This window comes from Belonocnema kinseyi, chromosome 7, assembly GCF_010883055.1.
Source record: "Belonocnema kinseyi isolate 2016_QV_RU_SX_M_011 chromosome 7, B_treatae_v1, whole genome shotgun sequence".
NCBI classification, from domain to species: Eukaryota; Metazoa; Arthropoda; class Insecta; order Hymenoptera; family Cynipidae; genus Belonocnema; species Belonocnema kinseyi.
The window spans coordinates 126,395,544-126,401,172 of NC_046663.1; the positions used below are offsets into that span (position 1 = coordinate 126,395,544).

Below are 5,629 nucleotides of genomic sequence, written 5' to 3' on the forward strand. Positions count from 1 at the left end.
CTTTTATTATTAAGCTTTGTACTTAAACGTAGTTTTCTTTCGGCTCTTGCATTTCTTAAAGTTTGAGATCGATATTTTATGTATAAAAAAAGTTCGAACGTTCAAAAAATGTTGAGGTTCAGAAAAAAGATGAAATAATTCTCAGTGAAGTTTCTACCAAAATGCAGTACCTAAACGTACTTTATTGCACTCTAATACATTTTCCGAAGTTTCAGCTCGATATTTTACTTACAAAAAAAGTTCTTAGGTTCAAAAAAACATTCAGTGAACTGAAAAACTATGGTCGGTAATATAGGTATTTAGCTGTGTCACATGCCCTTAAATGAAAAAAAATATATAATTTTTTTAAACGAAGTGCGTTATTTGAAGTCATCGCTTATATATAGAGAATACACCATACAAATTCCAAGCATTTTATTAACAAACGGCCGAATAATCGCGAGTTGTTTTACAAAACATCGATTTTTGATCGGAAAATTTTCGATGTTTTTATTGTTTTTTGTTTTGACCACTTTTCTTATCGATAGATTTTCCCGACTCGGCAATACTTTTATAGCATTTCGCGCGCTCGGCGATTTGTATTAGCCGGCCCTTCAATTAGTATACATTGAACGCACAGATGTATATTGTGTAAAGCCGCATTAAAAATCTGCAGTTTCTACGACATAAAGTTTATTTTACAGTGTAGGATGAATATTATTCAAGCTGACAAAAAGCTTTCTACGCTACCGCCTACTTTCTTTATCTATACTGGATAATTGGACAACACATGAGAAAATTTGGAATGTTGTCCATTTCTTGTATCTTATACCTCGAAGACAGTATATTTTCTATATTCTATAGCGAGTTAACAAAAATATACAAAACTCTGTATACTTTATTTTTAAATCGAGAATTCTATTGAGAGAAGAGTAAGACCTTATTGATCTTCCTGATAATATTCTGGATTCGGGTTCAAGCGTAAAATATGGAACGTTACTTTAAGGAATGATTTTGGACGCGTAGGACCGGTTTCACAGTTCAAGCTCAAGGCTCAACTAGTAGAGCGTTTGAGATCGATTTAAGGTGAATTATTAATATTTTCAATACTGCTTGGTTTTGTGAAATTACACTTAGGACTGTACTGCATACAAAAATTAAGGGTCCACTGTTATAGAAATTTTACTCATTTTACCTCACTTTTCTTATTGTAGAAAAGTAATAAATAATAGGACAGGTATAGCGCTAGGTTAGTATTACGGAGTTTTCCGTAACGTTAGCCCTGACCAACCTGGAGAAGGGTTTAGTTTTACGGAAAACTCAGTAACGGTAGACAGTTCGATAAAAATCTACATATCTGTGATAGCAAACTTCTATTATAATTAATAAAAACTAAGACAGTTATTAGTGAATTTACAATACATTTTGATCTAATTATAATCTACAAATTATATAGTTTACTATCTAAGTATATTGTAAAAAATAATCATAACTTATCATATTAATTTGTTAATTTGAGATTTACAATGATTACGAAAAAAATTACATGGCGTTGCGAAGGTGTTCGATAATATTAGTTCAGTTGGCGGTATACAAATTTTAGAGCCTTGATTTCAAAAGCATTTTTTTACAAATAATTTATCAAATGCTATTCTGAATTTTTTTTGAACTCTTTATACATACATTTGTAGTGAAAGTGGCTACACTCTACACGTATCGAAAAACACCGGCTATATGTACAGAAATTTCGGTACCCGTAGCCACGGCCATTTGTAATACTCATGTTCAGTCAGATACTTTCCTGAGCTGCCTAATTATATTACTGTTATGACTAAAAAGTGAAGAATAATAAAAGTGCACTTTCCTCAACAAATATTCATGTTCATCGTTTTCTTAAAACAAACAAAAATAAGGAAAGCGTCATTTCAAGGAAATATTTGCTTATTGCCAGAGGATTTATTGGAAAAAATTACTAAGATTGATTATGACCCGGCTATTCGTAGCGAAATTTCGGTACAAGTAGAAAATTTATAGATTTTATACAACCGTTATTTCATTAAACTTTTAATCGAGAATATATGAAAATGTATGTACTTGCATTTGTAACAGGAATCCTGAAATAAAGTTGGAGAATCTTCCCTCAGTAAAAATCCAAAAAAATGCACTTTCATTTTTGATGCTCCGAAACATCACTATTTAACACTAATCACAAGCACATTTAGACACTCCATAGCGTTGAACTAATCGAAGTTGAAAAAAACCACTGGAAAAACACGGAGAGAAATAACTGACGTTTCACGTGATACGTCGCGCCGTTGTGGAATTTCCTCGCAAAGCTGAGAAACGCGTTACGACGTACGTATTAATTTAAATTAAGTAAATGGGTGGGAAAATGTGAGAAATGAACAACTGAAAAGGACAGCACTCACACTTTTCACTAAAATTTTAGAACAAACAACGAATGAGCTGCACAGCGGATATCATGCGAACGCTTCTCAACGCGGACGGCGAATGGAGAAGGGAGACCGACTGCGACTGGAGAATGGCAGCGAGAGTGCCTCAGCGGAGAGAGCAACTAAACGAACTAAACGCAGAGTCGAGTCTCAGAGGAGGGCCTGAGTCATGAAATCTCCACAGCTTCCTTCCTCGTGGTGCACTGCCTACACTCGCGTCGCGTCAGGTCAAGTCGTATGTGCAATTCTACACTTGCACTGCAGCATTCGTACAGGCTGATTATATATTAAACTTACTTTTCAACATTTAATATCTCCTTCACAAGCATCTAATTGGGTTTTGTCAAATAATGTTATTTACACTTGCCCCACGTGCACATAATTTTCCGAGGGAGCCAAAAATTTAGCTAATATATAAGTGTTAAAATTGGGACATTTTTATCAATTACGTGTACAGCTTTGCAAAAATCTCAAGATTTTTTTGTTAATAACAATGTTCACAAACAAATGCATATTTTTGATATAGCTTCCATTTTTAAACGTGATTTTCAAATAAGCTGAAAGAAAAGCTTTCGTCTCTTAAGTTTTTCTTTTAATTCAAACCACTTGTTAACCATGGCCTTATAAAAAATTAATTGTAAAAAAAATTATTGGTCTGTGCCAGCTGCAATTTTACAATTAAGATTTTCAATTTCTTTAGTTATTCATCTGATAGCTTCCCAATTATCTTTCTCTTTGCCATCGCTCGTAAAACAAATCGTAATTATTTGTTAATAACTAGGTTTACAAACCCTGTCCCTTTTATTCGTGTTTCTTGAAACAAGCATAAATAATAATAATATTAATAATCTTTTGCTTGTGCTATCTTTAAATTTACATATAAGATTTTTTTTAGTTATTTATCTTTTATTTTAGTAAAAATTATTATTTATTTACTTATTTATTACATATATAAATTATATGATTATTTATTAACAATCATTGTTATTAAAAGAAGAACGATGTTATCAGAGTAGTAACTGAGGAAAATATTATTAGGACGCTGCCAAATGAATAACTAAACAAATCTTAAATGTGAAATTCAAGCTTGCCCAGCCCTATGATTGTTTTGTAATAATTGGTTTGTGAGACCGCAATTAACAAAATGTTTGAAATAAGAGCAAATTTAAGACACATTTTTTTATTTTCGCCTGATTCAAGAAACGCGAACAAAATGTGAAAGTTTTATGAACCTAGGTTCTTCTTGATAACAATTATTATTAAAAAAGAACGAGTATTTCACAATGCTGACAGAGAGAAAGATCAGTGGGAAGCTACCCGATAAATAACTTAAAAAATCTTAAATTTTAATTATAAAATTGCAGCTTGCACAGACCAAAAATTATTGTGCAATTTATTCTTTATAAGGTCATAGTTAACAAATGGATTGAATTTAAAGAAAAATATAAGAGAAAATTATGACTTTTTTTCATCTTATTTCAAAATCACGTTTAAATACGAAAGCCTTATCATATACAATCCAGGGCGAGAGACGCTTGCGATTCTCGCCTCGGAAGGACCGCAGTGCGCGAGTACTCAGTCGACTATATTGCAAAATATTATGCATTCCAATTTGAAACTGTTCAAGCGGCCCTGACTATTGCAACAGTTTGTCGAGCGATTAAAAGGGATTGAAATAATTAAAGACTAACAATTAAGAATAAATACTGGAACTCGTTTATTATAATGTCAAGTAAAGATAAATTCAACAATGACGTTTAGCGGTCGATTTCGCACTGTCTGCTAAAGGCTCTTATGAAATTATTATTCCCATTCGGCAATATTCGGGGAAAGTCGCTACATGGCCTCTTCCTTACTCAGGGCCATGTCTACGAGTACATACATCTTACTAATATAACTATATTCTACAATTCGGCCTATCCTGACTATCTCCACCCTCGAAGCCGAAGTCAATTATAATATGGCAAACAACATATCTTCTTTTCTTGTCAGTCATCAAGTACCATTAAAATTTCCAGATGGAGACAAAATTAATTAAAGTTTAAAAATGTAACCTGAACACTATGAATGCAATTAAAATAAAAAGATAAATCTATCAAAATCGAAAATCCAGTCTCCCGTTAAATAAAGCGAGAAACAGAAACTCGATTTTAGATTTCGGCGCTTTAAAAATTCAGTTTCTCGATATCCACATGCACATGTTACGAGGTTCCCATATTCCCTCGTATCTACGTTGTGTTACCTGAAATCCCTCAATGTCAGCAATGACATATCGTTGATTTCGCAATACTTTAGTAACTTCATAAGGCCCTTTGAACCGCGGTGTCAATTTCGGTGATATACCTGGTGTCAAGTCAAAATTTCAAATCATAACGTACTCGCCTACTTTATACTCATGTGCGATCTTTCGTTTTTTATTTGCGTTATTCACGTAACGTTCCTGAGCCTTACGAAGCTTACAGCTTTTGCTCTTAATTCTGTCAGATTCCTATCGCTTTTATTCACGCTTTTTTCTACAAATTCTCTCACGTTATCACACACCTTTTCTCGCGAAATCATCCCAAATAATAATTGACTCGGAATCTCACCAGTAGATGCGTGTACAAAATTGTTCATTGAGAATTCAATTTCGGAAACAACTTTAGGCTATAATTTTCCGATTTCCTGATCACTCAATTTTCCTAATGCTGGACCAATGGGTTTGTTTACAATTTCCACTTGGCCAGTGGCTTGCGGAGACGCAGAGGCTTCTTTTTGATGCTTCCCATCATATTCTTCGCAAAAATCTAGACATTCTTTTGACGTAAATAAACTTCCGCAATCAGAAGTTACTATTCTAGGTTTGCTATAATTCGACGAGACTCTTTTAAATAAGCAATGCTTTCCTTCGACCTCGTCGATTTGGTTGGGTAAAGTTTTGTAATTTTTGTGAAACTATCAATAGCTACTAATATGTGCTTTTTAGCCTTTACGATAAATAAAAAATGTCAATATGATCTATGTGCAATCTTTTTCCGCACTTCTGGGAACCAATAAGAACGGTGCATCGTATCATAGACTTTAGCAATCCACTGATGCCCAAAGTCGTCATGGCACTTAAAAATAACATTTTTTTTCCATGATACTCAGCACATAAAATAATAGTGCATCGCCATTTTCACTCTTTCTATGAATAGCACCATTTCTGGATTCGTACA

At 33.4% G+C, this 5,629-nt stretch overlaps 1 protein-coding gene across 7 annotated transcripts in view; it reads right to left on the reverse strand.

Annotated features, from left to right (window-relative positions):
- LOC117177559 (SH3 and multiple ankyrin repeat domains protein 3) overlaps positions 1-2,528 on the reverse strand; it is a 542,967-nt gene extending 540,439 nt beyond the window's left edge. For 6 of the 7 annotated variants that reach the window (XM_033368371.1, XM_033368368.1, XM_033368370.1 and 3 more), the window contains exon 1: positions 2,078-2,528. The gene's annotated coding sequence lies outside the window, so the exon portion shown is untranslated. The remainder of the gene's footprint in view (positions 1-2,077) is intronic. The other variant, XM_033368366.1, reaches the window with a different exon arrangement.
- Between the last annotated feature and the right edge of the window lie 3,101 nt (positions 2,529-5,629).